This window comes from Tamandua tetradactyla, chromosome 13 (assembly GCF_023851605.1).
Source record: "Tamandua tetradactyla isolate mTamTet1 chromosome 13, mTamTet1.pri, whole genome shotgun sequence".
Lineage (NCBI taxonomy): Eukaryota > Metazoa > Chordata > Mammalia > Pilosa > Myrmecophagidae > Tamandua > Tamandua tetradactyla.
Window position 1 is genome coordinate 71,025,268 of NC_135339.1, and position 26,767 is coordinate 71,052,034.

The 26,767-nt window shown below is 37.2% G+C and overlaps 1 long non-coding RNA gene across 2 annotated transcripts in view; it reads right to left on the reverse strand.

Moving 5' to 3' along the window:
• Positions 1-211: 211 nt before the first annotated feature.
• The window catches only part of LOC143653224 (uncharacterized), a 108,247-nt gene continuing 81,691 nt past the window's right edge, over positions 212-26,767 (reverse strand). The window contains exon 4 of one of the 2 annotated variants that reach the window (XR_013161173.1): positions 212-514. This is a non-coding gene — a long non-coding RNA (uncharacterized LOC143653224). Of the gene's footprint in view, positions 515-14,366; positions 14,478-26,767 lie in introns of those variants that run through there. The other variant, XR_013161172.1, reaches the window with a different exon arrangement.

Sequence of the window (26,767 nt, forward strand, 5' to 3'; positions counted from 1 at the left end):
ATAGATGTATAGCTCTGATACCTCCCCAATGGGTTACAGTATTTTTCCATTGTATTCAAAAATGGTATTATTTGATTACTTCACTGGTATAAATAGCCAATCACTTGCTTTCTAGTGAAATGAAATTCCTTCAAATAGCTAAAACAGTGACTTCTTGTATGCCTTTAAGCTAAATCTAATGTTAAAGTCAAGGAAAGGTCACCTCCCTTATGCCAGACAACATGCCAGCCATGTTCATTGACTTTAGTTTAGTCCATTTTTACGAAGGTTTTATCATCATTTTTGTTTAATGGATAAGGAGAGACCACACCTCAGAGAGCTTGCCCTTGGGCACGTGAGTAAGGGAGAGAAATGGAGTTCACACACTGTCCTCCCAACTGGAAATCACTCCTCCTTCTATTTTCACCAGCAATCTCTCCAGGACACTGTTGAAAGCTTAGGCTCTGTGCGCAGACCAAATGGATTTCCAGTACTGGCTTTAGCCCACACTATCTTTAAATCTTAATTTCCACACCTGCAAAATGGAAGCAATAACACACATTTTAGAGTTGTTTAAAATATTAAATAAAAGGTTTCATGTAACATGCTTAGCAGGAAGACTGACACATAGTAGACATTCAATAAATAGTAGTTTTATTTTAAAAAAAGGGGGGAGAGGTAATTTGAAAACTCCAAAGTAAATTATTCTGTGCTGACTGGAATTTACTCTGTGACTTTGCCTGGGAAAGGAATGACGGGAATACTGGGTGGGTGAGGCTCAGAGAGCACTGCGTATCTCTGAGAACCAGCTGACTTAACCATACAGGTGCTCCAACCACAGCCGGGTCTTCTGCGATGACTGTGAACTGACCCCTGGCCCTGATCTCAGACATTGACCTCTGACCCCATCCTCTGGCCCCTTGGCTCCTCTCCTTGTTTCACTGGCACAGCCCAGCATGTCCTCATCCTTTCCTCCACAAAGCAAACTTCATTCAGCCTTGCAGTAACTCCATCTGTAATTCTGGTGAAAGCTGGACCTTTTAGGGGTGATTCCAGTGAAGTGATTGGGGGGGCCTGATAAATGGCACCTTCACAAAGTGCTACTAAGTTAACAGATCAGCCATTTATTTACCTCTAAACTAGAAGCACGCACTTGTGAAGAAGAGTAATCCTGTTCCTTGCTATTTTCTGAAGGCACTTCTTTAATTTAAAAAAAAAAAGGCAGATTGTTTCAGAGGTACAGGTTGGGGATGCCTTTGTCACCACAATGCAAAAATGGTTCCGATGCAAATTATGCAAAGTGTATTTAAAATTGATATTTTAAAAGTTGGAAGAAAAGAAGGTTTCCTGGTAGACCGGGGCAATTATAGTTGTTTCGAGTTTGCTGTAAGAAAATGTTTGCAAAGAGCTCTGAGAGGAAATTTCTCGAGGTCCAGATCTGAGGATTTTCTTTGGTCTTCCCTGCAGGGGACCTGGTGAGCTCTAGAGAATCAGCTCGTGTATAGTCCTTTGCAGAGTCACCAATTCAGGTGCCAATCAAAGTATGTTTGAATTAACTCAGTGACATTTTTATAAGGAGCGTGGAAAATTCTAGACTGAAATTGCCAAATTCACAAACCCTGCAGGCTTTTCCTTCAGCCAAGAACAGTATTGCAGTGAACACGAGCATTTGACAGGACAGGATTTGAAATGGTCTTTCACGTGGGAGGCGCTGGAAGATTTACCAGCACGTTCCTGACCTTTCCCTCAGACACTTTCTGATCTAAACCTGTTTCATATTCTGACACTAAAAGAGATGTCTTTGAATTTTCCATCAGGACAGGGGAATGATAACTAGTTGGAGGTGAAATTTGCGGGGACCATGGCCTATGGCTGAACTCGGGGATACCTCAAGAGAAAGCATTGATGAGGTGTGGCTTGAACTTCTACACTTCATGGCACTAAGTGGCCTGTCCAGCATAGGCATCAAGCCTCCAGGTCCATTCCTCCCCCGATAATCCAGCCACATTGATATTCTGTTTCTTGAATGTATTTCATTTCACTCTGGGGTCCTTTTCACACTCTGTCTTACCTAAATGCTCTTCCTTTCACTCCCCTCACTTCACCACCAAGCCCTCCCCACTTTATAAAACTCACTCTTTCTCACCCTTTTCCAAAATTGATCTTCTTCAGACACTATTTCCTCATGTTTCAATATATCCTAATACCTTTGTTATTCTTTTCTGTATAGTCTGCACAATTCCCAACAGATCTCTTTGATAGATCCTCCTTGACTACATTCTATTACAAAGTGATTCTTGATAATAAAAGGATTCCCTGAGGGAATGATATATAAACTGTGTGTGAAGGATAAGGTAACTAGTTAAAATCAGGGGGAGGTGGGCATCAATTCCAGACAAAGATGAACACATGCAAAGGTCCTGAGGTAGGAAAGAACTCATCACACTTGGAAGAATTTGGGGAAAATGATATTCCTGGAATGGAAGAAAGGAGGCTAGAAAATTCACCGATATTCAGTTCACATATTACGAAAGATTTACCTAATTTTACATAAGAGAGACAGGAAGAAAATGATGTGATCTGATGTGGATTTTTTTTAAGAATATCTATTAACTTTTTGGTGACCAGACTGGAAAAAGGCAAGAGGTGAAATGAGGAGATGAGTTAAAAAGTTATTGCCACCAGCCAACCTTAGAAACATCTCTCAAATTCCATCTTTCTCACCAGAGCCACTATTTCTACCTCACTTCAGTCACTCATGATATCTTTACTGGTCTAATGTACTGGTCTGTAATCTCTCAAACTGGTCTTTTATCCTGTAATCTGTGTGGTGTATGTTTTCCTTTTATTTCCAACAAACCCATAGGAAGTTTTGTTTTTAGATCCAGGATAAATCCTGGCTGCACTTTCTGCCAGATTTATGGCTGTGGGCAAGTTATTTATCACTCTTGGTCTCACAGCCATCATCAATAAAGTAAGAATAATTTTATCTAATTTGTGGAATTATTCTAGTACCTTAACTTTATTACATCACTGAAGCATTTACTGTAGGACTTGGACATATAAGAGGAACATAATAAGCAGTGGCTCTTACAGCTTATTTTGTAACTCCTTTTAAAAAGGGGCTCCATGGCTTCTCTGATAAATAGGATTGTAGGGGGTCAATTTTCTGACTTGAGCCAGATTATTTCATAAATTGGCCACAGACACCTCTATGACTTATCCTGCTAGTGCCGTTCCTTGCCATACTGTCACTAAATTCCAGGCACAATAACATTCTCACTCTCCTCCTACTTCATTATGAATTCATGTCTTTTGCACATATTGTCTCTCTCCATGTAACATCCATACCTGTTTATTCACTTGGAAAACTCCTACTCATGTTTTAGGACCCGGAGATATTTACCCTTTTCAATGAAAGCTTCCTGAATTCTCTTAAAGAAAGGGTCACTTCTCTGGTCTGTTCCCCTACAGTACTTTGTTAATAACTCATAATTTTTCTTAACAAGTCATCTTATATTCTTTCTATTTACCTTATTTCATTAGCCTACAAAACATTTTGAAGGCAAGAAAGCAGAGCCCCCTGTCTCCCCCTACCACTACCACCTTTGGTAATTTCTACCCACTGGCACATATCTACAAAGCCTAATGTACTTTTATGTTTACTTATACAGTCAGAAACATTTTTGAGTATCTGTATAAGACAGCCCTTGGGCTTGATCCAAAGTTGAGATTTAAAAATATAAAAGATACTGACTGGAGTGGAGTTAAACCATTTAGACCCAGAAGCACTGAATTCTTATTGGCTTTATTATCACAGAGAAATTGCCTCTTTGAGTCTCAGGTTTTCATCTTTAAAATGCAGGCATTAATAAGTTCTATCTCATCAGATTTTTCAGGCATACAAATGAAATGAGATTTCTGTTTTGGAACTTTAACACTTGATACAGATAAATTGTTTTTGACCCATGATCCTATATCTTAATGAAAGGTATAATTTAATTGCGATACTATAAAACTCATAGAAAAAGTCAAATAGAAAACTGTATCTAAAAAGTACACATTAGAATATACATAAAAATATATGCAAAAGAAAAACAATGCACAGAACTCAAGACAGAGAAAACACTCTTAAAAATTCTGTAATATCCATAAAATCAAAATTCAAGGCAATCTAAGATACTTGTGACATGCAGTTTTTTTACTCTATAACAAATATGACAGGAACAATCCCTGTGAGTTGAGGTGGGAAAGGGCATCAGCATGGAGGAGGTGCCACTTGAAGAAAAGGTAGGATTCAAACGAGCGACAGGAGGCTGCCTGTGCTTGCTTGTGGGACTCCAGGCACGGCAGCACAATTGAATTTACAGAGCACCCAGTACACATTTCAGTGTGGGCCCACTCATCCAATTTATGCACAGTGATAGGAAGAGAAGGACCACTGCAATTGTGCAATAACAAGAGTTCACTTCCTCAGAAAATTATCATTTGAGCAACGTTACCATGAAACCTGAAATGCATTTAGAAAGCAGTTTGGGTAAGGACAGGAAGAACCCATGAGGTGGGTAGCTCAATAAATGGAAAGCTGAATTGGATCCAAGTTTGCAAATTGCTTTTAAATAACCTCCACATCCACCTCCAAGTCTCCTCTCTGGTCGAATTTGACTTAAAGGCAGTTTCTGACTCTCAATTATATCAACTTGACAGGTGAAGTCAGTGATTCTGCTCTCTGCTCTCTGTTTCCTCAGGAGTGCTCCTACCAGATCTGAATAGTGATGGATTTTCTGAACAATTTAGCCAGGAATTTGCATGCATAGGGCAAGTCAAAACTGCTATGATGGGACAGTCAGTGTTGACTACGTTCTCCCCAAAGCAGCAAAATTATGACAGAGCTCTGAGATATGTTTCATCATCATGAGCTGCGTGAGGTTTTACTGAAAGGGTGGTCCTTTAACTCCCCTTCCCTAAGCCCTCCAGTTCCTTACTCTTCAATTACAGATATGAAAGTTCCTTTTTTGCTGCCATTTGATGTGACATCCCAATACCTCATTTAGAAAATATATTATCTGTATACATGACAAAAGCATCTAATACTTTCTGGTTTTTCTTCCACTCAAAATAATGTTCCTTCCTGCAGAGAACTTGGCAATCACCATGCCAGAGGCCTGACTGTAATGAATAAATATGGGCTTTAAAGAGAAAGAAATGACCAAAAGAAAAACTGTGAACTAAAGCACTATTTGGAAGCAGTTCTGATCTTCTATCACATATTTTTATATTGCTTTTTTTTTTTTTTTTTACTCAGTTCAATTAAATCAGCATAAGATGAGCTTTGTTCTCAAAGTACCAGGGAAGTTGTATAACAATGTTCAGAAAAAATCGTTTTGTCATTTAAAGAAAAGGCCAACTGGTGCATCTTTCTCAATTTGTTTCTTCTCTAACAGAGCAGATTAGAAAGTCACAACTGATGCTAGTGTCTTCATGGTGTGAAGGAATTAATAAATCATGGGGCCAAAATTGTACCAGAAGTCACATGGCAAAATGGCCCACCATGAGGTCTCTCTCCCATGGCCAATCTTTTATCTTAGCATCATCTCACATTGCTGCATTTTCTTTGAAGCAATTCAGTTTTAGTAGACCAGAAATATCCTAATTTACCACACCACTGCAAATAAAAGGATGTTTTACGCTCAAGTTAGAAATTATAATGAACCCTAAATAATAGCCAACAAAATTGAGAATTCATAATTAGCTATATCTCCTACTAAGCCCTCTCTGTGTATTATCTTATTTTGTCAGCAAAACTGTCCTTGCCAATTTTCCAGGCTTGTTTCCCCACTCAGTCCTTCTACTCCAAATGCTTTAGATTTCCTTAACTTCATCCGATGTATTATGTTCTCTCCCACCACAAGATCCTTAAATATACCTTTTACCATTCCTTGAGCTCCCATCCCCACAATCCCTCCTTGTCTAGTGTGATGGCTTGGAAGTGTTGTGGACCCCAGAAAAAATCATTTTCTAATCCATTCCTGTGGGTGTAGACCTATTATGGGTATGACCTTTTGATTATGCTACTTCATTTGAAGCATGACCCAGGTAGGTAGGTCTTAATCCTTTTTACTTGTCCTTTATAAGAGCAGGAAATAGAAAGAGAGCTCAGAGAGGAAACCACTGAAGCCAGAAGCTGGAAGCAGTGAAATCCAGAAGAAAAGGAAGAGACCAGCAAATGTCATGTGCCTTGCCATCTGACAGAAGGCTTGCTGGATTACCTATTGATGCCTTGATCTGGACGTTTTCATGGCCTCAGAAATGTAAGATTATAAATTAATAATCCCCACTATAAAAGCCAGCCCATTTCTGATACATTGCATTTTGTCAACTTTAGTAAATAAAACTCTTACCATGTTCCTATTCATTTTTAGGTCCTCTTTGACATATCACAGAAAATTTCACCCACCAATATGCAAATCCACAGATACTCAGTAGCTCCCTCTTGCAGGTTTGCTTAATTGTTCAACATCTTCCTTGATATACGATAGAGTCCATGAGGGAAGGGGCATTTGTTTACTTCAGAGCTCTATCTGCCCTTCTGCTACTGCAGCTGTCAGCTTACTTACTTTTTCAGTGTTCTATTTTCCTAGTTATGGGTCCTCCTGAATGTGTGTATCTAAAGAAATGTGGTCTATGTCCACAACATTCTTAGAAAGAACAAAATGTAAGACATCAATATTGTTTTTAATTTTGTGATATAACAATCTTCAAATTAGCTGCCCCATGTCCCTTACATAAAAATTTAAACATCATATTTCTATGAATTCAAAACTGGTTCCAAACATAAAACATTAAAATTTGTCTTGACTTCCTTAATTACATAGAGACAACCTCACATTTGGCCTTGGGGCTCAGAAATCTCACTGCTTAGTTCCATTGTCCATTATAGTACATTCCCTAAGCATGGATATTCTGATACAGTGATTCTTCCTTGATTTTCCTGTTTAAGTTATTTCTTTATTCTTGCTTTTCGCCCTCTGGTTTTTTGTTTGTTTGTTTGTTTTTTGCATGCGCAGGCACGGGGAATCAAACCCAGGTCTCCCGCACAGCAGGTGAGAACTCTGTCTGCTGAGCCATCGTGGCCAGCCCTTCCCTCTGGATTTTATGTTTTGTTTTGTTGTACTGCCTTTAGATTGCTTTGGATTTTCTTTTTATTTTTGTCATGATTTGTCCTCTGTATATATTTTAATTTTTTTACATATCCGAAAAGGGCAACTATCAAAGAGTGCAGTTTGATGAATTATCACAAACTGAACATATAAGTTTAGTAAAATGTTCCTGAATTAGAATTTATCTGATGCTTTTCTCATGATTACACTGGGGTTATGGGCATTCTTTTTTTTTTTCTTTTGAAGCAGGGCGGTGGGGGGGAGACCACAAGGTTAAGTTTCATTTCCATCACATGGTACGGTGGATACATATTATTAAAATGAATTATCACTTGGTTTTGAGGTAGCATTTGCCAGAATCCTCCATGTAAAATTACTCTTTTTGCCCTAAATTTCATACTGTAACCCTCAGAAGGAAGTCACTATATGCAGACCACACTTAAGGAGTGGAGAGTCTTAAAGGCAGAATATCTACATAAATTACATGAAATTCTTCTGAACAGGAGTTTGTCTATTCTCATCCATTTATTATCTATTCCATCATTTGTTATATCAGTATAGAATAATGGATATTTGGCTTACAATCCAATTATTACTTTTTCTTGCTCTAATTCTTCCAACTTTGACTAATGGAAGCTCTTTCGGTTGGCTTCTGTGTTCCTTTGACATACTTTCACCATTGTCTTTTTTTCCTTTTTAGCACTTTCTTACAGTCTGGCATTACAGGGTCATCTTATCTACTCCCAGCTCCAGTCTGAGAATCAGCTATTTATCCAAGGATCCTTGCTTTCTTCAACTGAAGAATGGTATTAGAAACCAAAATCTGGGTGCTGGGTATATTTCTATGAGGGTGTCTTTACTTATAGGCCCACTTGGCTAATAGAGCAAGTAAATATATGTATGCATAATATCCATACACACACATATCTATAAATAAATTATGCATGAGTTCATACTGATATCACCAAATCTAATTCATCACCACATGCATCATTCTAGCCTACTATTCAGGCTTAGCTCTTCTTTCCCACGCTAACAGTGAGAAACTTAGCTCCCCAATCCACCATACATTTACTTAAATTGTTCAGTTCTGGTATCCATGTCTAATGGTTTCAAAATTGTTAATCAATACACTTTGGGAAAAGTTTTAACTATGCATATATAACAGTTTAAGGAAAATTTAAGATTTTCCTTTAATCTTAAAACCCCACTGACTTCCAAAGTCATTTAAGTCAAACTCTTTTCCCCTATGCCCTTCAGTACAATCTAATTGTAATACATTTAGATTCTTTTGTCACATTCTTCAGTCCATTCTCAGATTCCAGCACCAAACTCTTAAAGGATTTTAAAATTTGCATACATTAAGGTTCGATCTTTGTGCTGTAAAGCTCTATGAATTTTGGTAATATAGTCACCATTATAGTATGGTGCACAATAATTAATTGCTTAGGGTATTAATAATAATTAATTACCCTAAAAAATCCCCTGTGCTTTATCTATTCAAACCCTCAACTCAGTCCTCCCAAACCTTGAAAACTACTGATCTGTGCACTCCCTCTACAGTTTTTCTTTTTCAGAATGTCATATAAATGGAATTCTATAGTATGTAGCCTTTTCAGAATGGCTTCTCTCACTTAAAACTATGCATTAAGATTCACCCGTGTGTTTGCCTGGCTTCATAGCTCATGCTTTTCTATTGTTGATTAACATACCATTGCACTGCTATGATATAGTTTGCTTATACATTCACCTATTTAAGGGCATCTTGGTCTCTACCAATTTTGGGAAATTAATAATAAAGCTGCTAGAAACATTTATGTGGAAATATGTCTTCAAATCAGTTAGACAAATACCCAGATGCATGATTGATGAATCATAATAACACAATATTTAGCTTTGTAAGAAACTGTCAAATTTTCTTACAAAGTGGCTGTACTATTCTGCATTTACATCAACATGAATGAGAGTTCCTGTTGCTCCACATCCTCATCAGCAATTGAGATTTTCATTTGGAGGGATTTTAGCCATTCTAATGGGTGTGTGGTTATATCTCAGTGTTTTAATTTGCATTTCCCTAATCACAAATGATGTTGAACATCTTTTTATGTGCTTATTTGTATTTGTCATCTGTATATTTTCTTGGGTGACCTGTCTCTTCAGATCTTTTGCCCATTTTTAAATTTAGTTGTTCATTTTCTTCTTGAGTTTTAGATTTTCCTTATGTAATTTGCAAATAAATAAGTAATCAGATGCTCAATTTGCAAACATTTTCTACAATTTTGTTATCTCTTAGTTATTTTACCAAGGATTTTTTTCTAAAGAAGAAGGTTTAATTTTCACAAACTTATTATTTATTCTTTCATAGACTGACCTCTTGGTTTGTATTTAAAATCTCCTCACAAAATGCAGGGCCTAGTGGATTTGCTCCTCTATTTCATTCTCAATTTTTTTAGTCTTGCATTTATATTTAGTTCTATGATCTATTTTTAGCTAATTTTTGTATAATATACAAGGTTATGTCTAAATATGTTTTTTCTTTGCATATGTACATGCAATTTTTCCAATACCATATGTGAAAAGACTATCTTTTCTCCATTAAGTTTCCTTTGAGCCTTGTTAAAATACAGTCGATTATATTTATATTGTTCTATTTCTGGATGCTCTACGCCATTTATTTCTGTGTACATCTTTTATCAACATGCTTTCCTGATTACTGTAACTTTATGGTAAGTCTTGAAATATGGTAGTGTGAATCCTTCAAGATGATTCTTCTTCTTCAGTATTGTATTGGGTATTCTAGGTCCTTTGTTTTTTTCCATAGTATTTTAGAATCGTTTTGCTACTAACTAAAAAATAGTTTTCCAGGATTTGTTACTATTATCACTTAAAACAGAGTTATCTTTTAGATCAACAATAAGAAAAATTTTAAGAAATCCTGCACCTGTGTTTATTACTTCTCTGACATTCTTTGGTTTTTTTATATAGATCCAAGTTTGTGACATATCATTTTCCTTCTGACTGATCTCTTAATGTTCCTTCACGTGTTCTGCTGGGGATGAATCGCCTCTATTTTTGTTTGTTTGAAAAAGTATTTCTCCTTTACATTTTTTTTTGCTTTTTTTTTTCTCCTTTACTTTTAAAGGATAATTTTGCTGGGTATGGAATTCTAGATTGGTGTTTCTTTTCTTTCAACTTTTTAAATATTTTATTCTTTTCTCTTCTTTCTTTTATGGTTTCCAATCCTTTTTCCTCTAAAGATAAGGGTCTCCCTACCCCTGGCTTCTTTTAAGATGTTCTCTTTCTCTTTGTTTTCCTGCTGCTTGAGGATGATATGCCTACATGTGTGGGTTTTTTTTTTTTTTTTTCATCTTTTACATAGAGAGATGATGGATAGATGAGATAGAGATAGAGACAGAGACAAAGATAGATTTATCCACCTTGGGATTCTCTGAGCTTCCTGGATCTGTATTCTCATGCCGGTCATTAATTTTGGAAAGGTATAATCCATTATTACTTCAGATATTTCTTCTGCTCTATTCTTTCTTCTCCTTCTGGTATTCCAATTACACATATATTACACTTTTGTCATTCATTGTCCCACCAGTCTTGGATGCTGTTTTTTTTCTTCATTCTTTTTTCTCTTAGCATTATTGTTTGAGAAGTATCTATTAATCTACCTTCAAGCTGATTCATTCCTTGCCAGTGTAGAGCCTTCTGATGAGCCCATGAGAGGAATCCTTCATTCCTGTTACAATGCTTTTGATTTCTAGCATTTCCTTTTGATCATTTTTTCACAGTTTCAATATCTCCCTTTTACTATTCATCTGTTCTTGCAACTTGTTTATTTTTTCTATTAGAGCCCCAACATATTAATCATAGCTACTTTTCATTCCCTGTCTGGTAATTCTAATATCTGGCATATCTGAGTCTATTTATGATAACTGTTTTGTATCTTTCAGACATGATGTTCCTTGCCTTTTGCCATGTCTTGTTTTTTTTTTTCTTTAAAGCCACCTATATGGTCTCGATCAATAGGACTGAAATAAATAGATATTTAGCATGAGTACTTACATTAATTTGACTAGAAGCTGGACTGTGTTTAAAGTCTGCTGTAGCTATAGATGCCAAAGACTTCAGATTCCTCCAGTGTCTTTATTGTTATCTTCCTCTTGACTTTGGGCTTCCATAAATATTCCACCTCAGAGAGTCTGTGTCTTGCAACTTTTTCAACACTATGTGCCTTTATTCTGGAGGTAGACTCGTGTACTATTAAGATTGTGGAGTAGACGGAGCATTCTACACTCTTCCAATTACATTTCGGTCTTTTATTGCACCTGTATTTCATGCTTTTACCTCCTCAAGTGTTTCTAAAGTAGTACAGCTTTTTCTCCTTGCCCCCATCTCCTTCTCTTACTGCCTGTGCTTCCAATCTATTTCCTTGAATACACAGACATATTAATTATGTTTTCCCCCATTGATAAGAAGCTCAGAAGGAAGATGAATATGAAGAAATTCCCTTTCCTTCCCCCAGTGAGATAGGGTTCTGTCAAAGTTCTGGGGAACAGGATTTTGTTCTGTAGAAGGTTCTCAATATTTACTTCTCCCCTCCACTTCCCTTAATCATGAAGTTTTCTTTCTTGGATTCTGACAGTGGAACCTTGGTGGGCTTCCTGAAGAGAAAAGTCACAAAATCATGGAGGACCCCTAAGACTGATTTTTCACATTCATGCAAATCCACTCCTCTGTAAGAAATTCACAAATGTGATAGTTAAGTTCATGTATCACCTTGGCTGGTTAGCATATCCAATTATTTGGTCAAGCAAGCACTGGCCTGACTGTTACTATGAGAGTACTGATGGATTAAAAACCTTAGTTGATTGCACCTATGACTGATTACATCTACAGTCAACAAAGGAGCTGGCCTTCAACAATGAGAGAGGTCTCATCCAATTAGTTGAAGGCCTTAAAGGGAGAATTGATTATTTCTGCAGCCAGAAAGAAAAATCTCTATCTCTGCATCAGCCAGCTTCTCCTGAGGAATTCAATGAAACCTTCATCGGAATTCCCAACTTGTAGCTTTCCTACAGAATTCAGACTTGCCAATTCCTGCAGTCACATGAGTCAATTCCTATAACAAATTTCTTAATATTCATACCCATCATTGTGTGTGCGTATGTGTGTGTGTGTATGAGACCATAATGAAGCTATGTAACTTCTCAGAGCCATAATTTCAAACCTGCAACATGAATAAAATGATAGTAATTGCATGTAATTGGTCAATTTATCAACATACATTGATTTACAACCATGAAGTTGTATGGGCGACTATGGTTTCTATCATATTTTATTTTTGGTGCTTTTTTTAAAAATCATTAAAAATGCAAAAGTAATTCTTAGCTCACAGGCTATATAAAAATCTGGGATAACTGGATAGCCATGTGCAAAACAATGAATTTGGACTTCTACCTCACTCCATATACAAAAATTAACTCAAAATTGACCAAATATTTAAATGGGAGAGCTGAAAAATCACAAAACTTTTAGAAAAAAACACAGGTATAAATCTTCATGACTTTGGATCAGGCAATGTTTTCTTAGACTTAACACCAAAAGCACTAGTAAGAAAAGAAATATAGATAAACTGGGTATCATTAACATTAAAAATTTTTGTACTTTAAATGGCACAATCAAGAAAGTATTTAAAAAACCCAAAGAATGTGAGAAAAATATTACAAATAACTTAATTGAAAGGATCTGTATCCAGAATATATAAGGTATATAACAAATAAAAAAAAAAACAGCAACGGATTTGAATAGACTGATCTCCACAGAAGATATACAAATGGCAATAAACACATGTAAACATTCTAAGAATATCAGTCATTGAGAAAATGCAAATCAAAATTACAATGAGATTCTATATATATATACATTTTTCTTTTTGCTTGTACAGGCACCAGGAATCAAATCTGGGTCTCTGGCATGGCAGGTGAGAACTCTGCCTGCTGAGCCACCATGGTCCATCTTTTTTTTTTTTTTTTGAGATTATATTTTATTTCTACTAGGATGGCTATAGCAAAAAAAGATAGGCAATAACAAGCATTGGTGAGGATGTGGAAAGAATTAAACACTCACAAACTGCTAGCAGTAATGTGAAATGGTGCAGCCACTTTGAAAAACAGTCTGGCAGTTCCTCAAATGATTAAACATAGAGTTTCCATATGACCCAGCAATTCCATATCTAGGTATATATCCAAGAAAAATGAAAACATGTCCACACAAAAACTCTGAAGCCCAGACTGCTTGCATTCATATTCTGGTTCTGATATTTACTAGTTGTGTGCCCTTCATCGAGTTACATAGTCTCTTTGTGTCTCCATTTCTTTATCTACTCCATGGGATAATAATAATACCAAACTCATGAAGTGAATACGACAAGTAAAGAAACGAGTAAGCCCTTAGAAGTGTGTCATTTCCTGATAAATATTCTATAAAAGCCAGCCATTATTCATTATTCAACAACACCTTCCGGACCAAAAGGGTGAAAAGAAGTATGATAAAATAAGGCATGAGTGGCCCAGAAAGATGAAATAGAGTCAAGAAGCTATTCTGGAAGCTATTCTTATATAAGCTTCAGTAAGATAGTGCTGATTGCCATGGTTTGGTAAACCCCAACCAACATCACTCTTATTGACTCTTAAATAAAACACTTAGCTGTCAAACTAAGACTCTATAAAGATTTCATGCACTAAGTTTTCTTTCCTGGAACCTATAATTCCCAGAGGGTTCCTATGCCAGATAAATCCTGAAACCCAGAGGGACCAACCTCTCCAAAATTATCAATTAATTTCATCCCCCTATTCTTTCGTGTGTACACCCCTTTTCAATACGAAATGGTCTCAACATTGCCTAAAGATCCCTATAGTTTGGGAGAGGGATCAGCGGAGGAGGAGGTACAACAGAAAAAACAGGATTTAACAAATGACTATGACTGCTGAATCACTATATTGATATTCCTTCTAGCCTCCAGTGTTTTGGAGAAGTTAGAAAGAAAAATCTGTGATTGCTGGAATGGTAACACATGAAAAACTCTAGGATCTGTTCTTTAATTAAAGTATGCTTTGAAAATTATTGCTTTTACCTTCTTTGCTTTATATATATGTTATATTTTATGCTAAAAAATATTTTTTTAAAAATCCAGCCATTATTATCCCAGCTCCAAATCTTACCGTTCTTCAAAGTCCAGCTCAATCTTCTCCCTCAAGGAAGCCTTTTCTTGAACTTTCAGCTGTACATGAGCATTACCTCTTTTGAAGTCTCTCTCTAGGCATTCATTTTCTATCAAATATATTACGAGAAATAAATTTAATTTCCCTAATAAGCACTATGCTCATTAAGAAGGAAAATATATCTCCTTCTTTACACACAATTCAATCCTTAGCATGTAGTACATACTAAATAAATATTTAATGAATGATACCACTTTTGCTGCAACATAAAAATTTAAAAGATCAGCACATCTAATGCTTGCCAATTTAAAAGACCTTAATCAGTTTAACTCAAAGTAGCAACAGAAAATCCCAAAGTTAGAGCTATATTTTACTCCTAGAAAATAAAATAAAATAAGATTAAAAACGTGAAATTTACCTGATATTCTCACAAGTAGTGGAGACAACCAAAGCAATAGGCTGAGCCCTCAATCTTGGGATTTGTTCAATTGAAACTTAACTCTGCAAAGGATGGGCTAAGCCTACTTAAAATTAGGCCTAAGAGTCACCCCCAAGAGAATCTCTTTTGTTGCTCAGATGTAGCCTCTCTCTCTCTCAGCCAACACAACTAGCAAACTCACTGCCCTTCCGCTCTCTATGAGGGACATGACTCCCAAGAGTGTGGGCCTTCCTAGCAATGTGGAACAGGAATCCTAGAATGAGTTTGGACTCAGCATCAAGGGATTGAAAAAACCTCAACCAAAAGGGGGAAGAGCAAAATAAGACACAATAAAGTGTCAATGGCTGAGAGATTGCAAATAGAGTTGAGAGGTTATCCTGGAGGTTATTCTTACGCATTATATAGATATTACCCTTTTAGTTAAAGTGTAATGGAGAGGCTGGAGGGAATTGCCTGAAAATGTAGAGCTGTGTTCCAGTAGCCATGTTTCTTGAAGATGACTGCATGATATAGCTTTTGCAATATGACTGTGGTAGTTAGATTCAGTTGTCAACTTGGCCAGGTGAAAGCACCTAGTTCTGTTGCTGTGGACATGAGCCAATTGTAGGTGAATCTCATTTGTTGCTAATTACATCCGCAGTCGGCTAGGAGGCATGTCTGCTGCAATGAGTGACGTTTAACTTAATTGGCTTGTGCTTAAATGAGAGATTGCAACGTAGCACTGCTAGCAGCTTGGCATTCCTCATCTCAGCACTTGCAGCTCAGCCCAGGCCCTTGGAGATGGAGAAAGAAATCACCCCGGGGAAAGTTGTTGGAACCCAGGGGCCTGGAGAGAAGACCAGCAGAGACCATCCTGTGCCTTCCACGTAAGAAAGAACCTCAGTGGAAAGTTAGCTGCCTTTCCTCTGAAGAACCAACAAAATAAATCCCCTTTTATTAAAAGCCAATCCGTCTCTGGTGTGTTGCATTTCGGCAGCTAGCAAACTAGAACAGTGACTGTGTGATTGTGAAAACCTTGTGTCTGTTGCTGCTTTTATCTACCTTAACAGATAAGTAAAACATATGGGTTAAAAATAAATAAATAATAGGGGGAACAAATGTTAAAATAAATTTAGTAGATTGAAATGCTGGTGATCAGTGAGAGGGAGGGGGAGGGGGTATGGTATTATGAATTTTTTTCTTTTTTCTTTTTATTTATTTTTCTGGATTGATGCAAATGTTCTGAGTGGTGATCATGGTGATGAATATACAACTATGTAATGATATTGTGAGTTATTGTTTATATACCAAGAATGGAACGATCATATGGTAAGAATGTTCATGTTTGTATGTTATTATGTTTAAAAAAAATTTTTTTAATTTTTAAAAAATGTGGAATTTAAATAGTAGTTCAGCCTCATCCACCCACCTTGATTAGGAATCGAGATTGATTCAACTATGGAGCTTCATTCATAGCCTAATAAAAATATATGACACATGGGAAGACTAGACTAGACATGGTTTTATAGTTTTTTGGTTTTTTGTTTCTATTTATGCTACCACAAACACTTAGGCCAGAGTAACATTTCCAATTTTGCCTGTTTATGAATCACATAGAATCTCTAAGGAGATCAAACTGTCACAAAGAGAGAGTTTTCATCTAAACACATGTCTGGCCTCAGCTCTTCATCTGCTTTCTGACTTAAGAATCTGTTCAGCACACATAAACAAACAATCAACATTTGAGGATGGTGATTTGGAGGGCAATTACATGGAATAGCTTCTGCTCTATAATTGGAGACATACTCCACACTTGCCTACCATATGCACTCCAATCTTTAGATGCATATCCCTGCCAGTTTCTGAGATCAGGCCTCACAATATTTCAAAGCAAAGTGCAGGACAATTTTTTTTACCAAATAAATAGAGTAGGAGATCATGTTTTTCTTTGGGGAAGGGTGAGAAGAAGGAGGGAAGATATTTAATTGTACATTAAATTTTAGAGTCAGAATCTAATTCTTTTAGAAACATGAGCGTGACATGGAAATCTAATTTTAGAAAGTATGTACAATGCATTCCCAGAGTGTGTTGGACATGTGTTGGTTGCTGTACGGATTTCATGATGATGAGACAGAGCACCTGCTCTTCAGGAACATTTTGGAAGTTGATGCAAGGGCACAAATAACTCTAAAGCAAGACACATTATAATAAAAGCTACATGACTACAGAAAGCACCATCTGGGTTAAAATGAAGAAGAGAGCTAATTCATTCATGATAATGGGGACTTGAGTCAAAATATACATTTTCAAGGAAGTGATACTTTGAGCAGGACTGGAAGGAAGATTTAGATTCAATAGGTAGAGAAGGAAGGGTCTCCACAGAGAATGAAGGACGTGAGTGTGATATTACTTTTGCTAGCATATAGTCACTCTTTAACTGATAAAAATGGCTTTTATTTTCCTCTGAGGAAGTACCACTCTAAATACAAGCTCTTTAAATGGATTTGCTGTTGCTGGCAGAATATAACACAGGTCTGTCTTCATATCTCAGTGTCCATGGTAATTAGTCAGACAGTTTCAATTAGAACCTATTCAGGACTTCTGTTTTATTGGCTGTTAGGAAACATCCTCTTTGCCAGTGGCTTTGAGCATGGGGATATATAAGATTAAGATGGCTGTTAACCATCTTCCTTCTACCTGGACCATGGTAAAGTCAGCATAGAGGTTAGAACAAGGGGATGGAGAGGAATAGATGCTGATGATATTAATTGAACCCAAATATCAAGCCCCAAATGGGATTAGTCACTTCCAGACTTTTCAATTATTTGGGCCATTGATACCTGTATTAGCTAGGGTTCTCTAGAGAAACAGAATCAGCAGGAGATATTCATAGATATAAAATTAATAAAAATGTTTCATGTAACTGTGGAACTGGAGAGTCCAAGGTCTGTAGGGCAGGCTGCAAACTGGTATCTCCGATGAAGTCCCTCAACAAACTCTCAGTAGAGGTTGGCTGGGCAGCTGTGGGAATGGAAGAGTCCAAAATCCATAGGGCAGGCTGTGAGGCTGGCATCTCCAATGAAGGGTCTGGATGAACTCTACAAAAGAGGCTCACCGGCTGAAGTGGGAAAACTGACTGCCTCTTCTGAATCCTCCTTAAAAGCCTTTCAGTGATTAGATTAAGCATCACTCATTATAGAAGACACTCCCCTTAGCTGATTACAAATGCAGTCATCTGTGAATGCAGCCAGAGTAATCATGATTTAAGTTCATGAAATGTCCTCATAGAAACAGACATTCTACCACTTGCCTGACCAGATGACCGGGCATCACAGCCAGGTTGACATATGAACTTGACCATGCCAATATCCATCTCTGCCCAAGACAATTTGAGATAGGTTTTCTGTTGTTTCTAAATTAAAAATCCAAATTGATTTAGCAAATCCAAGTATAGATTTGGGAAAATATGTGTAGGAGAAATAATATTGCTCTGGAAATATAAAAAGATTTTGCATATAAGGCATTATCAGTACCATCAACATCCACCAGCACAGTCCAGAATTGACATTTGCATTCAGTGTCAGATCTCACCATGTACAAGTCTATGAAATGAATTTGGGACACCATGATATAAGGTCTTGTACTATGAATGTCATGTTTCCTTTGTCCACCAACCCCAACCCACTCCATCCCCAATTTGCCTTTCCATCCAACACCTGAGTTAACTGGCACAGGAAATTTCATTGATGTCTTATTTCCTTTCTGTGCTCTCTCCTTCTGCTGTTCAGAGTGGAGCCTTTAATACGGAGGGTGAGATTTCATGATGGTGTAATGGCTACCATTTTTAATGGCTTCCTGTACTCTAGGCACTGGACTAAGACTGCTATATGTATAATTTCCTCACACTCCCATAAAATTACTGTAAGATATAAATCATTTCACTATTTTACCAATGAGGAAACAGGGACTCAGAGATGTTAATTAACTTGTTCAATTTCCCAAATCAAATAACATCTATCTTATTCCAAGCCCCAATTTTAATAGGCTTTGCCCACTCCCACACCTCATGTTAGCAATAATCTGTAAATACAGTGTACTAGATGCAGTAAGGGCTGAATAAGAGCTTGTTGGTTGGGTCAATGGAGAGCTTGCCCACTTGCTTTTATTTGTATGGAAGCAAACACAAAGTTTTGTGCAAAATCTAAGGTAACTAAGTAGATGCCCAGCAAAGTCCAGGTTCTTGGGAGAAAAAGTCTATCATGTGACAGAGGTTTCTCTGTACAGTTAGATTCACAAATAAATTATTACCCTGAAGTTTGCTATTCCTGTTGACTACCATTGCAAAAGCAAAAACAAAACAGATGAGAGGGGATGCAAGGGTAGTTCAGTGGTAGAATTCTCGCCTGCCATGCAGGAGATGAGTTCGAGTCTTGGTCCATGCACCTTCCAAAAAGCAAACAAACACGCACAAAAATTCAACAAATGGGGTGCTGCAATAATGGTATACTCACACGGAAAAATAATGAATTGTGATCCCACCATATGGCACACACACACAAGCAAAAATAGATGAGAAGGATTAGGCCCAGAGAAGTGAGCTACTCTGAGAACTGGACTGAGTCAGGATGAGAACTGTCCATCCTAGACTGACAGTCAAAATAGATCCTTGCTTCAGAGATTAAATCTGCATCTAACTAAGGGCCTGGAGCTGAGGTTAGCTTAAAGGGCTTGACTCTCCTGCTGTCAAGCCACCAGTTTTCATCATTGAATTTTCCTAAGGCAACAATATACTAAAAAGGCAGGAAGTTGTGTCTCAATGAAGGAAATAAACTAGCATTGGTTAAAAACCAGCCACAGGCTGTTTTCATAGGCTTTATCCCTCTTAATTAAATGGTAGTGCATGTACCCATATTGTGTTTGATTTCATTATTCTGTTTTATCAAATAAGAAAGGAAGTTTCAGAGAAACTATATAATATCCCCCAAATCACCAAATTAATCATTTTTAGAGTAGGAATTATATTTCTTTTATGCCTAACTTTCAATTATTAGACCACACTCACTTCCTTTATATGAGAAAGAAGGTGGCAGGGCAAAGCACAAAACAATAAATAAAGAGATGATAGATGAGAAAGAGAGAGAGAGATGGATAGATGGATGGATGGATGGGTGGGTGAATAGATATAGATCACACAGAAAAATTGGAAATAAATCTATTAATGGTCATACAAAGTTTATTTAAAAATACGTTATAGATATTTGGTTTGTTAGTGTAATTGCTTTTGTTAGGGACCCTATGTGATAGTTTACAATCACATACACATCAGAAAAAAAAATGCTCTTAAGGCTAATCCATTCTATAGGTTTGGATCCATTTTAAGTAAGACTTCTTGATGAGGCTCTTTCAATTAAGGTGTGAACCGCCTTATTAGGATGGCTCTTAATCCTATTACTGTAGTCCTTTATTAACAAAATGATACTGAGAGAGAGAGAGAAAGCCATAGGAGCAAGAAGTTAAATCAATGAAATCCAGAAGAGAGAAGAGAGACCAGTAGATGCTGCCATGTGCCTTTCCATGTGGCAGAGAAGCCAAAGATTGCTGCCAGCCAGTCTCTGGGAATAAAGCATTGCTTTGATGATGCCTTGATTTGAACATTTTCTGACCTCAAAACTGTAAGTCAATACAAACCCATCATTTAAGCCGAAGCTTTTCATTGTCTTTGCTGGAGCAGGCCTGAGAGACTATAACACCTTACTTTGATGTAAAAATTAGATAAAATAGCCTCTTGTTCTAAAGTAACAGAGAAATCAATTTTTACAACTGATCATCTAGCTTTTGAGTACTGTAGGTAAGACAAAAGTGACTAAAGAAAAATGCAGCTTGATAAGACTTTTATTTTCATTTTGTTACACAATGGGAGCTTATATCAACCAACAAAGGACCAAAGGACAAACACATAGCCTTCTCATGTGGGCTATGAGATAACTAGATGACTGGAAAAATTCAGTTAGCACTCATAAATTCGTATTAGGAGTGTTCTATGCTACAAGGAAGCTATTAGAAAGTTTTAATCCAAGATTTTAAAATGTTCAAAAACTGACTTGCTATTATATGAATTGTGACTGTCTATTCTCTAAAAATAGTCTGAAGTACAGAGTAAGTTTTATGTATAAATACGTTATTTTCAACCCAAATATTTAAATGAGGGATTTACATTTTCTTTATTCAGCATGGAGAAATTTTTAATATTAAGACAATGATTAAACACAAGGCAAAGATATGAGGTAGAATAGCAAAAATTTTTCTATGGTTCCTGTCTTCAAGAAGCTTCCAATCTAATTCAAGGGAACAAAGTACACACTGGGAAAAAATGTAGAATAATGTAATAAGAAAATCTTGGGGGCTGCCAAGAGGTAAAGCAAAATAATGGGACTAGTCTGTGAATCTTTCCTATTTGCATCTATTTTTTTTTTTTAGGTGCATGGTCCGGGAATTGAACCCACATCTCCCGCATGGAAGGTGAGCATTCTACCACTGGAAGGTGAGCATTCTACCACTACCTTTTTTTTTTTTCTTTTTTTGCATGGGGAGGAATCAAATGCGGGTCTCCAGCATGGCAGGTGAGAAATCTGCCACCAAGACACAGTTGCACTGCCCTACCACTATCTATTTTTGGGGGGCATGGGCAGGCACCAGGACTCGAACCTGGTTCTCTGGCATGGCAGGCAAGAACTCTGCCTGCTGAGCCACTGTGGCCCACCCCCTATCTATTTTTAATAATACATTTAATATGCTTTTCAGAAAATTTGGACAGTATAGGAAAAAGAAAGATGAAGGATGTAAAATTGTCTCCACTCCCTCAGATTGGTTAATTTCTTTTCTCCTTCTGTTTAACTATATTTTTTTCTTTAAGAAAAACAGCCTTGGATCAAGAAGGATGAGACTTAAGAAACAGTGGTTAGAGAGTCAAGGTGTACCCCAGAGAGGGTCTTTCTAATGTGTCTGCAATTATATGGCAATCATTTAGACACCAGGCCAGTACCATGCAAGGCCCTATATCTGGTATTTTTAAGGAAAAAGTAACAAAATAAACATGCATTCATGGGAGTAGAGTATAGACATCATCTACTCTACTCATAGGTTTTGAATTCACAATTTTGTTTTTTAAAAAAAATCTAGTGATTTCAGTGATTTGACTAAGTTCTCAAAATGAGTCCCTGGAGGCTCTGGTACAAGCAGTTGGACTTCTTGACTCCTACTGAGGATGACAGAGAGGAAGGATTATGGCCTTTGAATCAGGTTGCATGGCTTCGAATCCTTAAGTGTGTGACTTTAGACATGATATTTAAAACCTATGAGCCTCAGTGGGTTCAAAGGACTCATGAGAATAAAGGGAATGGTACCTTCCTCATAAAATCGTCATGAGGATTAAACAGCATAATTGTAAAAGTGTTTAATGAGTGTCTTCCTCCTGGTAAAACACAGATTACTGGCTATTTTGCTATTACTATCATTGTTATTAGTTACCCCATGTTTTCCTCCCACCTGATGCTTCATAGCACTTAAAGAAGCTTATTTTTCTTTTAGAAAAGAACTATCATTCTGCATTCCACACTGATGTCCTTTCCCCCAGCTGCCAACAAGGGCCTGTGATTTTGCTGGGAAGGCTAAGGAGTTTGCTTTAGACCCAGAAACCCTTATTGCCATCTCAGCTCCTCCATCTATAAACCCTAGAACCTGGGTAATCATTATCTTCCCTGAATCTCACCGCCTTGTAAAGAGAGACCACCAAGGCTGGGAGGAGTGTCAGGGGGGCTGACTGGCAGACAGCTCCCAGGGGTGGCTGGCATGCTGCCCACCTTACAGCAGATGTTCAGTAAGCAATAACCTGAATCAGAGGGCAGAAGAAGTGCCCTGTACATCACGTCCTGCTATGCCTCTGGCACCGGAGACACTCATTTGAATGTTCATCACTCTCTCTATCCTTTCTGGGATTTAAAACCCTGTTTAAATGATTTTGTGATTTATTAGCAGTGCTAGTTATGCTTAGTGATTGATTCACTCTTCCTGTAATTAGTTGGGGCCATTGGAGAAAACTTTCCTATCACCGCAAAGTTTGATGTGTAACAACCCAAAAACCCAGAGGGAGAGAGTTGAGAAAACAGTCCCCTCCTTTAGCAAATGCATGTCTTCTGTGCAGGTGCAAGGTGCCTTTTCGGAGGACAGTGTAGGGAATTTAGGCATTGTTGGCTGATGACTCTAGGTGAACAAAACTTGAAACTTCTAGTGAGAAGAGCCAAAATCAATACCAGCATTTCCCAAAATGTCTTCTATGGATCATTTAACCTCATGAAAATCTCTACAGGGGTGGGGTGGGGTCAAATAACTTTGGGAAGTCTCATATGAACTAGTCCCCATTTAAGGATTCACAATGCACGTGAAGACCTCTCTTCGGACTCCATCTGCTTATCTTCGGGAGAATCTGGATAAAGTCCATTACTTAATGCTATAAATAAAGCCTTTTTCTTTCCATTATCATCCCTTTATGTCCTAAAAAATTAACATTAGCCGAAAACATTTGGGAATTCTTATCTGTACTATATCTGTACTATACATACATATATATATATATATATATATATATATATATATATATTTAAAACCTTGGATAAAACAAAATGTGTCTGGGCTTGGTTGTGATAAATGGTTTAATAGCGTTAGGGTTTGATATTAGAAAAATGATACTTAAGGTGAAAAGAGGAAGTTGTTTTGCTCACTCTACCCAATTCCTTAACTTAGCTGCCTTCCCCATTTTGTCTATATATGAACACAATGCATCACCCATAAAATAGACATATAGTAGGCACCCAAAGAAGAATCAGCATTTTTCTCTAAACTTGTTTACTATACTGTAAACAAGTAGTAGTAATGTAGTAGTAATATATGAATTTTAGCTCTAAAATCACTTCTCTCTATCTTAAGATATTCTTTTAGAAAGGTGGTGTGAAAATTGAGCCATTAATTATGAGTACTTACAAACAGCAATAATTTGACGTTTCTTCATTCTGTAAAATAACAGATTTGGCATTCCCAAATCTATTCCTTCCAATAAACTTCACAAATGAATGAAGCAAAAGCTTACTTTTTCTTCAATTTAAGTATAAACAGTGCAGATACTGGCAAATTTGTTGGGACTGAGATCAAAAACTATAAACTTTAAGAAGCTCCAGATTTTGCTGGTTTGGGTTTAAGGACCAGGTATCTATGTTTTTCCCTATTGCTGACGTTTATTTGTTTGAGTTGAAATCTATGTTAACTATCATATGTTGGCTTGAACCAGGTGGCATTTAATGGGCCTAGACTCCCTGATTCTGAAGAGTGCCTTGGATGAGGCCTCCACGGTGAAGGAGTGTGACACAAAGGCTCAGCACCGAGGTCCCCCATCTGACAACACCTGAATATATGCCAGTCTGTGTTTACTGGGTACAGGTGGTTTCCTCCCGTTATCAGTAAATACACTGATTTATTTTCCCTTATGCCTTATAAAAGAAAAGGGAAGTTTACTTCCTGGGGAGAGAAACATTAATTACTCCTATTCATATCCATCCACAGCTGCTTTCCACCACACTGTTACCTGTATCTCTCCCACCACCAACCTATTTTTATCCTTGATAAAGTCTTTCTCTCCACTTAAATCTTTGGGTGGAAATACTCTGACATTTAAAAAATCAATTAAATAATTGCCTTTTTTTTTTCTTTTTCCAGTGAGACAAAGTTTGCTAGGCACTGAAACTCTTCATTTTGAAAATTTAATGCACAAGGCCGGCCACAGTGGCTCAGCAGGCAACGTTCTCGCCTGCCATGCCAGAGACCTGGGTTCATTTCCTGGTACCTGCCAATGCAAACAAACAAATAAAAAAATTTAATACACAGGGATGGGCCTGGCCCTGGCACCACGGGACCAACCATTATCTCCTGACCAAAAGGGGAAAAGAAGCGTAACAAAATAGGTTATCAGTGGCTAAGAGAGTTTAAATGGAGTTGAGAGAGAGGCTATTCTGGAGGCTACTCTTATGCAAGCTTCAGCTAGATATTGTTAGTTGCCACGGTTTTCCAAACCCCAAACAACATCATTCCTGTGAACCCTAAAGAACATCTAGGGCTCTATCTGAGACTCTACAAAAGTTTCACATGCTAAGTTTAGTTTCCAGAAACCCATAAACTCCAGATGGTTCTTGGGCCAGATAATTTCTGAAACCCAGAAGAGACAGCTTCTCCAAGAACATTAACTAGCTCCATCGCCCTATACCATATCTTTGACACCCCTTTTCAGCATGAAAAAGTTAGAATGGGCATAGCCCAAATATGCCTAAAGATTGAGAGAAGGACCAAAGGAAAAGAAGGAGTTATAAAAGAGAAGATAGAATTTAACAAATGAGTTTGACTGCTAAATCACCATATTGATATTTTTTTGGTCTCCAATGTCTTGGAGCACCTAGAAAGAAAAACCTGAATTGTGGAACTATAACCCATACTAAACTTTGAAATCTGTACTATAACTATTTGTTACAATGTACTTTGAAATTTATTGTTTTTTGTGTGTGTATATTTCACAATAAAAATGCTAAAAAGGAAATAAAAAATTAAATATACAGGGTTTTTGTTGTTGTTGTTGTTGTTGTTTGTTTTTCTTTTTGGTATGGGCAGGCACTGGGAAGTGAAGCTGGGTCTCCAGCATGGCAGGTGAGAACTCTGCCTGCTGAGCCACTGTGGCCCCAGTATTTTTAGTATATAAATAGCAGATGTATCTATATCTTACACAGAGGATGTCTGACACTGTTTTGTGCCCTGTGTTGTAGCACAGGCTGAGGGTAAGATTCAAACAGCCCCATCAGTCATGGCTCCAGTAATGGAATTTATTGCGGGATCCACAGACCAAGGGAAAACAGAGTGCTTGCAATATTAAGAAAATTAAATTCAGAAATCGTTTGGCACCATTCATGTTCATGTTTGGCACTAACAGATTCATCAAATTTTTATTCTTATTCGACAAATAATTATTGAGTTTCATGAAATCTTCTTGGTGTTGAGAAAGCAACAAATGAGCAAAACAGACAAGACTGCTGATCTCAAAAACTAACATTCTGGAAAGGGAAATACAAAAAGAGAGAACATATTTAAAATGAGGATCTCAAATACAAGGAATTCTAATGTAGTCCAAATTACCTGGCCCTATTTCTCTCACACTCCACTAGGCAAAGAAGGTATTTCCTCCTTATAACTGTTTATTTCCCTCTCTCTACTAGTCTCCCTTTCTTTTTATCCCTCACATACACTAAGTGTTTGGATTTTCACAACTAGTAAGACTTTAATATGATAATAATAATGATAAAAGTCATCATCATTGTGCTGGTTTGAAAGGATTATGTACCCTAGAAAAACTGTGTTTTAATCCTGATTTAATCTTTTGGGAGCAACCCTTTCTTTTAATCCCTATTCAATTATGCATGTTGGAAATTTTATTAGATTAGCTCCACAAGATGTGACTGACTTATTTATAGGCATTAACTTTTGAATAGAGGGAGATGTGACTCCACCTGGAATGGGTCTTTATTTGTTTACTGGGACACTTTAAAAGAGGAGTCATTTTGGAAAAAACAGCAGAACCACAAAACAGAGAGCTGCCAGAGACCTTTGCAGATGAAAAAGGAATACATCCCCGGGGGAGCATCATGAAACAAGAAGCCTGGAGTGAAAGCTATTAGACATCGCCATGTTCACCATGTGCCTTTCCAGTTGAGAGAGAAACTCTGAACTTCACCAGCCTTCTGGAACCAAGATATTTTTCCCTAGATGCCTTACAGTGGACACTTCTATATCCTTGCTTTAACGGAACATTTTTCATGGCCTTAGAAATGTAAACTAGCAACTTCTTAAATTCACCTTTTTAAAAGCCATTCCGTTTCTGGTATATTGCATTC